At 50.4% G+C, this 11,483-nt stretch overlaps 1 non-coding gene across 1 annotated transcript; it reads left to right on the top strand.

The window, feature by feature from the left end:
• The first annotated feature begins 522 nt into the window (after nucleotides 1-522).
• TRNAR-UCG lies at nucleotides 523-607 on the top strand. The gene has a single exon. It is a non-coding gene; the product is annotated as a tRNA-Arg (tRNA).
• Nucleotides 608-11,483: the final 10,876 nt, after the last annotated feature.

Below are 11,483 nucleotides of genomic sequence, written 5' to 3'. Positions count from 1 at the left end.
CTGAGATGGGAGTGTGCCAGTGAAGTGCTTTTTGTTTTTAATGTTTTCTTTTTCTTTTATGTTCACTTATTTTGAGAGAGAGAGAGAGAGAGAGAGAGCACACGTGCATACGTGCATGGGCAGGGGAGGGGCAGAAAGGGAGGGAGGGAAACAGAGGGTCAAAGCAGCCTCTACGCGGAGAGCCGAAGTGGGGCTCAGACTCCCAAACCATGAGATCATGACCTGAGCTGAAGTCAGACGCTCAGCTGAATAAGCCACCCAGGAGCCTCCCTCCACTTTATTTTTGTTTCTAAACACAGTAACCAGATTTTTATTTCACAAACGTCTTGTTGTGACCTTTTTCAAGAAGCGGTCCTGTTCTTCTCCCAGCAAGCTCTGGGCGTGAAACCTTGCCCTGGGTTCCACGCCTGGCCCCAGTGCCTCCTTCTCTCTCATCTCTGCACGATTGTCTTTCCCTTTGAGGGTTTCAAGCAGACCAGTGGGAAGATCGGGTACACGTTTTAGAAGAATCCCTCCGGGGGCGCCTGAGTGGCTCAGTCGGTTGAGCGTCTGACTTCGGCTCAGGTCATGATCTCACGGTTCGTGGGTTCGAGCCCCGCGTCGGGCTCTGTGCTGACTGGCAGCTCAGAGCCTGGAGCCTGTTTCGGATTCTGTGTCTCCCTCTCTCTGTGACCCTCCCCTGCTCACGCTCTCTCTCTCTCTCTCTCTCTCTCTTTCTCTCTCTCAGAAATAAATAAGACTTTTAAAAAAAGAAGAAGAATCCCTCCGTTACGTCATGCCACCTTTCTGGCCACTCTGGGAAGTGGGAGTTATAATCCCTGATTAAGTAGTTGAAAATAAAGCTGGCAAGGGCTCCCAGGCCAAAAGGGCTCATTCATTGGAATAGCCCTGTCCCCGGGGCCACACGAGACACCGTTGCTTACTGTCTGCGACAGTTCTCCAGAGTGGTGCCTTAACTGACGCAGCACATCTCTAGATTTCCTAATCTAATCCCTAATCCCTTTCTTTGAGATCCACTGTAAAAGTTCCCTCCTCTGAGAAGCCTGTGCCCACCCCCCTAGGATCCTGAACTCCGGCGTTATTTAATCCGAATGTCCATTATGCAGTTAGCTTCTGGAAGGCAGAAAGCGTTGTGTCTTAGCGGAAAGTGTCCTGGACTTGCAAATAAGAAACCAGGGCTTTTAAATGTCTATCATCGTCCTTGTCAGCATCACCATCATCATCCATATCATGATGAAGCTCTTACAAATTCCTAAACCCAGATAACATCTGGAGTCCCTAACATCCCAAGATAGGAGCTCAAACCATTATTTCACCGCCTGTGGACATCTACTATCCTTAAGGTTTTGCAGATTTTCAAGGGCGTGGAGGTTTTTCACGACCATCTCTGTTTTAGGTTTCTATGGTCACATAGGCTCTCTCCACCCTCCAATGTCTAGACCCAGGCACGAGACTCAAGACCTTTCCTGATGTCCAAAGGAAGCCTGCTTGCACCGGGCTTTCATGAATGTAGGTTTCACAAGAGACTTGTCCTCACTCACTGGGGTCAAACAGCACAAACGGCAAAAGACTTTGTATCAATGTAGCTACATGGAATGTAGATTTCACAGAAGACTTGGCTGTCACTGGGGTCAAACAGTACAAACAGCGAACGACTCTGTATCAGTGTAGCTACACCGCCTTTCTCCTGTTATTTCTTTATATATTCACCTGCTCAGGCTGCTCCAATGAAATATCACAGGCTGGGTGGCTTGAACAACAGAAATTAATTTTCTTACAGTTCCCGAGGCTGGAAATCCCAGATGCGAGTGCTGTCAAGTTTCCCTGTGCTGTTCTCCAGCCTGGAGTAGCGACTCCCCGGATAGCCTTGCTCACAGTTAGGGACCCTACAGGACACCCCTCCGCAAGATTCTGCAGACCCCGTCTGTGCGGTTCACGGTGTCCCACCTCACAATTTCAGTTGCCTCGGCTTCTCTAAACTCTGATTTCTACCTTCCCAGCTCCTCAGAACTATCCTGCTCTGCTCCGCTCTATCTCTGCTCTGCAGGGGTGAGGCGGGGCAGGGCAGGGGGCGTTATTCCCAGCCAGGGCAACCATGGGGCTTACCCCGTGAGCTCCCCTTCTTCCAGGGACTGCAGTTTCATGCTGACTGTTGTCCAACGCCAGAAAACTGGCGCCATCTGTATTTTGTCCAGTTTTATGTTTATGTTGTTTTGACAGTGGGAGGGCAAATTCATCCCAATGAGTCGAACGTATCCTGAGGTGGAAGCCGCATTAATTAGCAAGCAAAGGAAAAATCATCGTAGCTCCTTTGCTACTGGGTTTTTCTTATCGAAAATGCCACCTGCTCAGCAGCTAGCATCACATGGCCTTGCCGGTTCCCCTTTCCTTTATTCTTATCTTTTTCCCATTGAGATTCTCTGGAAAGATCCAGATTCTTTTTTTCTGTCATGCAGAGAATTCATGTCTTCATAGCTCTTGTCCTCAAAGTCATAGGAATTCTTAGCAGATGAAAAGGTTCCTCTTCCATTTAATGGGATCTGCTCTCTTTAAAAGGCAGTCGTGGGGCACTTGGGTGGCTCAGTCGGTTAAGTGTCTGACTCCTGAGTTCGGCTCAGGTCATGATCTCACGGTTCTTGGGTTCAGGTGCCACATTGGGCTCTGTGCTGACCATGCAGAGGTTGCTTGGGATTCTCTCTCTCCCTCTCCTTCTCTGTTCCTCCCTAGTGCATTCTCTCTGTCTCTCTCAAATAAACAAACTTTAAAAAAAAAAAGGTGGTTGCAGTTACAGGAAGCAAAACAGTTTTTCTCCCCTGTTCTGATTTTTATTGTTCTTATGGTATTTGTAGCTAACTCATCTCCATGCTTCTCACCTTGATCTCCCCCAAATCTACCTCTGCCCATTGCTCAGGAGGGTCTTTCTAGAACCAGCCTGATCACGCTCTGATCTCTGCTTTAACGGCTTTCCCTAGCCTGCAGGATGCCACATCCTCAGTTGCCACAGAAGTCCTTTGTGAGCTGTTTCTTCCCATATCACTAGCTTCATCTCTCTTTATTCTGCACCCACCCTCCACCCCAAGCGTGCACTTGCACGTGCACACACATGTGTCCTACAAACCCGGGACGTCTGTGGGTCTCAAAACACATGCCAAGAGGATTCTCTCCTCTGTCCCTTTCCTCACGCTGTTCCCTCTGGAATGCCCCCCTCACTCCCAACTTCCCCATCGTTACCTGCCACTCTCGTTTTTGAAGACTGGGTTGAGAAGTAATTTTCTTCTGAAATGATTCTCCGGGTCTGCCCTTCTGCAGCTGGGTCGGCTGCCTCCTCAGGGCTCCTACCGAGTCCCCTTTGTTGACCCACTCACAGAAACTACGAGAGCAGGACTCTGTCCATTTGGTCTCACCAGAGCTCAGCATAGAACCTGGCACATCGCCTATGTTAATTTGTGCTTTCCTTTATCTACCCGATAAAGGCATTTATTGAGCACCTAGTATGTGCCCCATTTCCAAACCTCTGCCCTTTGGGAGGCTGTATTCTAGTGAGGAAGGAAAACCAATAAATACATAATATAATTTAGGAAGTGAAAAGTCTGTGGAGAAAACATAGTGGGCGCCTGGGTGGCTCAGTCGGTTGAAGGCCCAACTTCAGCTCTCAAGCCTCATGTCAGGCTCTGTGCTGACAGCTCAGAGTTTGGAGCCTGCTTCGGATTCTGTCTCCCTCTCTCTCTTTGCCCTTCCCTTGATTGTGCTCTCTCTCTCTCTCTCTCAAATATAAATAAACCTTTAAATAAAGAAGAAAACAGAAAGTAAAGTAAGAACCAAGCAAGCACTGGGGCTGCTGGTCTGGATGGAGTGCCTCTCGGACGCAGCGACGACGTCTGAGCAGAGCCCTGAATGAAGTGAGGAAGAGCTATGCAGATAGCTGGTAAAACACTGTTCCAGGAGAGAAAAGGAAGAAGGGGGAGTGGGAGCTTTCCAGGGGTGCTCGAGGAAGGGCAGATGGACCCGTGTAGCTGGACAGAGCAAGCAAGGAGGGAGTGAGGCAGGTAGGGCCCCGAGTCAGAGGACCTTTTAGGCCAGTGTAAGTGCTTTGGATCCTTCCCACCCCCAGCCAAGTGTAGGAAAGCCACCAGGTTAAAAAAAAATTTTTTTTTAATGTTTATTTATTTTTGAAAGGCAGAGAGAGACAGAGCACAAGCAGGGGAGGGTCAGAGAGAGAGGGAGACACAATCTGAAGCAGGCTCCCGGCTCTGAGCTGTCAGCACAGAGCCTGACACAGGGCTCAAACTCATGGACCGTGAGATCATGACCTGAGCCGGAGTCGGACGCTTAACTGACTGAGCCACCCACGCGCCCCAGAAGCCACCAGGTTTTGAACAGAGAAGTGACACGATCAGACTGATGTTTTGAGAGACTCATGCTGGCTGCTTTGTTGAGGATAGGCTGCAGAAGCAGCAGGGAGGGCAGCTAGGAGGTGGCGCGGTGACCCAGGCAGGAGAGCACGGGGCCTGCCCTGATGTGTTAGCGTGTGGTTGGCCAGAACTGCTTACTGTCTATTCTGAGAATAACGCCTGCATGAAATTTCGTTAGACCCGACTCCCCTGTGAGGCTGTAAGCTTTTGGAAGGCAAGGCCTGTGTCTCTTTTATCTTTCTAGTCTGAGTATTTAGAACCACGTCTGCTAAATACTAGGAGTACAATGATTTTAAAATCTTTTTCTTTCTTCTTCTTTTTAAATAAATGAGCTGCTGAGCATGGCATAAATGGAGCGAGGGATGATATATGATATCTCATTGTTACTTCCATTTTCTAGAGGAGGAGACTGAAGTTCAGAGAGGTTAAATCTCCTCATTAAGGTTTCACAAGCCACAGACAGATGAAGCCAGTCTTTAATCTAAGTCGGCTTGACTCCCATAGCCCTTACCTTTTGTATCCCATGAGCTAGGTTGGTATGGGGGAAGGGTGCTGGGGAAGCCACGGGAGAAAGATGCTGGGTGTGGACCCGGGTCATGAGCAGCAAACCCCACCTGGAGAGACAGAGAGGGCTTCTTTCAAGAACAAGGTTGGGAGATACTTTCCCGGGTAGAAACAATGTACCTTCGGTAAAAACCTCCTTTTCCACGTGGCATCAGCATGCACCTGTGTGGCTGGTCTTTCGTATTCACACGTGGAAGGTTGCATTTTATTTTTCTATTTTTTGGAAATAAAAAGAGAAGGTGAAAAAAAAAAAGCGAAGTCCCAGTTGCCAAGTCTGTTAATGACACACATAATGGTGTGTTAACACGGGTGATTATCGAGTGAGACAGCACCCAGTTTTCTGCCAAAAAAAACCTTTCTGCTCGGCCGACCTGGGAACACCTCCGCCAGAATGGGACAGAGCTGGGAGGGTGGACCGCAGGCTTCCATGGTCTGGAAACAATTACATGCCATGGCAACTGGCGTTGCTGACCTTCCTGTGGGCTCTGGTGGGAAGGACTGGAGCTCAGGTCTCTTACGGACCCTCCACAAGAGCCCAGCTAGGTCTCTCCCTGCTTCTGGATCTCAGTTTCTCCTGAGGGGGCTGGATTAATGATACCTAAGGGCCACTGGCTTTAACCTCCTATGGTTGAGCATGGCTTTCAAGGAGCCAGAGGACTAACCGGGCTCTGGGCCCCTCGTGCGTGCAGGAAGGACGGCCAACCAGGCATCGCCAGCCCCAGATTCCGGGCCAGCCCTGAGACCTTGGGCATCACCTCGGTCTCTGTTTTCTCACCTGTAAAATGGGAAATGGGCTTTCCTTCCAGGGCTGTTCGAGGATTAAATAAAGTACAAGATGGAAGGTACTTAGCATAGTGCCTGGCACGTAGGAAGTCACGAACATGCTTCCTTCCTTCCTTCCCTTATTCCCACTATGCCTTCCTTCTTTCTTCCCTTCTTCTCCCCGCTCTGTTCTTTCTTCCCACGTTTCCTTTTTTCCTCTTCCTTAATTCCCTCCCTACTTTCCCCTCTTTCCTTCCAGAAGACAAATCTGTCTCGTATTATAACACCGCGAGTCAGCGTATCTGCTTCATTCAATTGCAATTACTCGACCGCGGGGACCACGTGTGGGTCATCTTCTTATCCTGTCTATCTGCATGCATGGAGCAGGTTCTCGATAGATGCTTGGGGAATCGGCGAGTGACTTGAAGGGGTTTGGGGCAAGTCTGCCATCGCCAGTTTCTTGGCTCTGTTATCCCTCTTTCTTCTGACGGACGCATGAAAAGCATACAAGCTCACACTCTCACTGGCTTGCCTGCATCTCCCTCCCTTCCCCAGGCTATAAAAAATTCCTGTCCTGAAACGAAACAAAGGTAATGGAAACCAGAAAGCCGTGTTTTGTGTGAGATTGGAAACATATGTGAGGAGCGAGGATTCGAAGTGATGAGTCTGCACAAGGCGATTGGCAGCGATCCCCTCTCTGTTCTGGTCGGAAGCAGGAGTGAGCAGATATGCCGCAGCCCCGAACCGAGACAGCCTCGGCTGCCAAGGCAACGGGCCGGCATAGCCATGGGCATGTTTTTCCCCTTCGAGCATCACCTGGAGGGCACTAGGTGATACGGACGTGAGGATCACATACTATTTCCTGGCCTTTGGAAACATGGGGGAAAGGATCGCTTCTGGGTTCTGGAAAGGGGCCCTTGTGCTTCTTTGCCTTTAAGACAAGAATGGTCGCTATCGCTTGTTGATTTGCTCCCGTTAAAAGATAAGCTTAGGCATATTAACCGTTTTAAGAGTTTATTTCAGCAAAAATCGATTTGAATCAGGCAGCATCCAATCTAGCAGATGGAAAGGAGCTCCGAGGAGCTGTACAAAATGAAAGGCTTTTGTAGGCAGGAAGGAATGGGATGAGGAAGTTATAATGGGCCAGAAGTGGACTGTCTGTTAGACGGGTGATTTCCTTTAGGTTCTGGATGGCATCTCTCAGAAGGATTACCCACCTAGTGCTGAGCAGGTGATACGCATTGACTGGCTTCAGATTCCATTTCTGAGAGAGCCCGAGCTGGAATTAAGTCTAGGTTTGGGGACACGGGGCTCAGCATAAGTGACTTAGTTTCGGACCTGTTGCCTGGTTTGTAATGCTACTCTGAGATAAGCATTATGTCGACATGAGGTCCATAGCTATTTTGCAGGGTCACTGTAATCATTTTTCCCATTTTGTAGATGAGGCAACAGTCACATAGCTGGTAAATGGTGGACTGAGAATATAGTATTAATAATACCCAGCCAACATTGATTTCCCACTTTATTTATTTATGCATCCATTCAATAGATGCTAACTGAGCATCTGCTGGGTGTCAGACAGGGAGGGTTAGTTGGGGACAGGGCACTGAACAAGAGACATAACGTTTCTGTCCATGCAGTTGGCTGGGAACGACGTGACCTATGCAATGCTCAAGTTCATTGAACATGAAATTCCCTCTGGGTCTGAGGCATCCGGGGAAACTCTTCGGGGGAGTAACTTCAAGAGAAGGCCTGGAACATGCATACATGTTCCTGGGCAAGTTGGGGCAGGACCTTCCAGCTAAGAGGAGATGTGCCGAAGACAGAGAGGAGCATGGGGTGATCGAGGGAGCCAACGAGGCTTGAAAGGTGAGGTTTCTGTCCTTGATTCTCATTTCGTCCCCTCAACAACCCAGAATATGGTAGTAGTACCTTTTTTTTGATGGATCAGAAAACAGGTTAAGTGGTTTGCCCACCCTCAGAAATGAATTGACACTCATTGGATCGAACCCCCGCTTATACTGATTCTTAAACATGTGGTGTACTTGACAGGGCCTCTGTGGTCTAGGCTTTTGAAAAGTGGGGAATGTTGACAAAGAATGAGAGATCTTTGAATCCTGAGGCTCTGAGCTGTGGGGCCTCAGGTGCACCCACAGGGACGGCAGAGGCCCAGGCAATTGTTGAACTTCTGGCCACGGGCATCCCCTGCATAGGACAATGACAGGTTCAGGTTCAACATGCCGGGAGTCTGGATCCGAAATTGTCTAAGGTCCTGCGTTTGTACATGCTTAAAACTCAGTCTACTTAGGTTTCGCCTCCGCCAGGAAGCCTGCCTAGAGCACTCCAAGCCGGGTTGGATGTTGTCTTTTGTTTGTCCTCACGCATGCAGCCACCCTTCTCTGCTCCAGGCCATGGGAGTTATTTTTCACCTTGAACCACATTGTATTATACATATTCACTCATTGGTCTGACAACCACACTTGAGCTCTTTTGAGGGTAGAGCTAGGGCCTAACTTGTCTGTGTGGCCCGGCCCAGCCCAGCCCAGCGCTCCCTGATGCTGGCGGCCACTGAAAAAATACTCCATTTTCCCTCTCTGATGGACGGAAGGCCACCTCCAGGAATTCACTAGCTAACTGGCTGCATTAGCCTGAAGGTGGTCAACGCTGGAAGTCTGATCGGCTGTGGGGAACGTGCAGAACTGCTCGCAGACCAGGCTCTAGTTTCTAGGAAAGAAGCCACCACACCTGCTTTCAGGCAGGCACTATGGCCCACGTGGAGGGTCTCAAGCTCAGAGGCACCGGGGAGGTGGAGCCTAGGCCAGAGCAGGTTGGAGCTGGGGAGGAAGAGCTGCATTTCCTGAATGGTTTCCATCTGCTCTCATGGAGTCTATACCCTGGGACGAAAATCACATTTAACCCCCTCCTGCCCATGCGTTCATACCATGGACAGGCACCGAGCACCTACTATGCACCAGTTACTCTGCTCTAGGCTGGGGAAACAGAAACGAAGTAAGGCATCTATTTGGGGGAGATAGGAATAAAAACAGACAAGAGGCAAAGGGCTTTACATGAGAAGGAAGATCTTCAGAAACCCAGAATCGTGAGTGAGGTGCTGGGGGACCATGGGGACGGGGCGGGGGTGGAGGGATTTGTAGAAGAGATAACATTTAGGCTGAGTCTTAGAGGATAAGTAGGGGCCCGAAGGTGATGCAAGGCATTCCCAGAAGAGGAATGCGCAGACCCAAAGGCCCAGAGAGGGTGTGTCCCATCTAGGGGACAAGGCCAAGTTGGTTGGTGTGGCAAGAACATAGGGTGCTCTTTGGGGTGTGGGTGGGAGGGAGGAGACCCCAGGGACCAGCGAGCCAGCTCCTGACCTTGGCCCCTGGAGAGTCCCAAGCACAATGTCTGAAACAGTGGGCAGGAGACATTTGCTACCTCTTCCCATGGTCAGTCCATCAGTCAAGTGCGCGAGAGCCCAGTGGCCAGGGAGGGAAGCAGAGCTGGGTAGGTATGCAGGCATGGACGAGGTGGCCAGGGTGCTGCAGGAGTGTACAGAGCTGCGTATTGGGGGTGACAAGGGTCCTCTCTTGGGGGTGACAAAGGTCCTCTCCTGTGATCCAATTAGAACGAGCACCAAGTGCTGCGTCTCCCCTCGGTGCTGCCCTTTCTCCTTCAGGTGAGAGGTGGTAAGATGTGTTCCCAGGAGGGTAGCCTAGGGAAAGAGGGGGAGGGAGGTGAGGGCAGAGAGAAGGGCACCAGAGGGGCGGGAGGCTCTGTGGGCCTGTGCTCCATCCTCCTGGCTCCGAGAATCGCTGGGGACCCCCGGAGTGGAGCTTCGGCACCTTGACTCTCCAAGAGGCCCCGTCAGCAACAGCCAGGATGCAGAGACAGCATCTCCTTTCACATTCGGTGCAAGTCACAAACCCCAAGTCCCCCTTCCCTTTCACATCCTCTCCCCTGAGCCGTGTGCTGGGAGGAGGGCTCCCCTGGGACTTGGAGCTCAGGCTGTGTGTTTCTTTATTATGCCACCTGCATTGGGCCCTGCGTTTGGAAGCCTGAGGTTGCTGCGTGTCTGAGGCCCTGTCAGTGATGTGAGCGAGCAGAGGCTCCAGACTGTGGCTTACATATATCTGCATGCCTGACCTCCAGCACAGGGCCAGTGCCCGAGATGAGAAACAGACAGCGGACAGTCATCTCTCTGAAAACAGATGAAACTGGTGAGGGTACATCTCAGGATCCATGGGAGGGAGTAGCAGGGAACGGCCAATCATCTATTCTTTGCCTTAAGGCTTTTCAGTCCCTCCATTTCTTAATATTTTTCAATGTTTATTTATTTTTGAGAGAGAGAGAGACAGAATGTGAATGGGGGAGGAGCAGAGAGAGGGAGACACAGAATCAGAAGCAGGCTCCAGGCTCTGAGCTGTCAGCACAGAGCCCGACGTGGGGCTCTAACTCACGGACTGCGAGATCATGACCTGAGCTGAAGTTGGACACTCAACCGACTGAGCCACCCAGGCGCTCCAAGTCTGCATCTTTTATTGTGGTGCAATTACCGGGTTTGTAGAGGAATGGCCTAAGAAGTAGGCTCCTGGAACTGGAGAGTAGACCACACGTGGGTGTTGCAAGCTTTCAGAGTGAGCTCAGATGCAGGATGCATGCACTCCGGGCTCACAGGGAAGAACGGTCTCTGCAGAGCATGGTGATGGGCAATTGGTGATAGAAGAAATGGGCCCCAGGGCAAGAAGGTCTGGCCATGGCGCACTGGCCACATGCCAGGTTTTGTGCTGAATGCTGAAGGGACAGACAAATAAGACCAGTGGACAAGGTGATGCTGTTTAGTAATCAGGAGAGTACATTATGGGGTCACAGATCATGAGCTCAAATTTCAGTCCCATCATCTCATAGCTGTATGATCACAGGCAAGCGGCAAATCTTCCAAGCCTCATTTATTGTCTGTGGACTGGGCATAGTAATAGATTCTCTTAAGATTGTTGTATGACATAAGACAATGCCTCTAGAGCACTTAGCATGGTCCCAGTGTATAGAAACTTCTCATGACATTTCTCTTATCAGTACAATAAGGAAGAGGGTCCGATGTGCAGGGGCACACAGCCAGCAGGGGACTCGGAGGCGGGCTGATTGAAAGTCCTGAGTGATAGTCCCCCCCGGGCGAGGGGCAGGATGGGTTCTAGAGCCTGGGCTGCAGCGGAATCATTACAGGTGCGTTATGTGGCTCCAGCAGCGGCGTGCAAAGGACAGGAGGCAGGCAGAACATCTCGGCCAGAGAGGTTGGGCGACTTGCACTAAGTCACACAGTGAATCAGTGACCAGCTGAAGACAAGGACTCCCTCCTCCACGTCTTTGTCCCTGCAGCAACTTCTTGAAATGAGTAACTCCTGGTATCTTGTCATGTGCCTGCTCCCCAGCTCCCCACCATTTGAGACTCAGCTCATGAGAGTGACCTGCTGGCTAGAACAGGGTTTTGGAGTCTCTCTGCTCTGTGTTCAAAGCCCACTTTCTGCCTTACTGGCTCTGTGACCTTTGGTGAACTGTGTACCATTTCTGGCCTCTGAAATAGGGCTAATGACAGGACCTACCTCATAGGGCTGTTGCGAGAATGACATCATATCATGTATGGTAGGGGCTGAAGCAGGGGGTGCTTTGTTAATTGTGTCCTCCAAGAATCGTGTTCGAGTCCTAACCTCCATGTACTATGAATGTACATGTATTTGGGAATAGGACCTT

The sequence above is a fragment of the Hyaena hyaena genome, unplaced genomic scaffold (genome assembly GCF_003009895.1).
Source record: "Hyaena hyaena isolate Hyena2069 unplaced genomic scaffold, ASM300989v1 scaffold_5, whole genome shotgun sequence".
Classification (NCBI taxonomy): Eukaryota; Metazoa; Chordata; class Mammalia; order Carnivora; family Hyaenidae; genus Hyaena; species Hyaena hyaena.
This window is presented reverse-complemented; position numbering and strand designations above follow the sequence as displayed.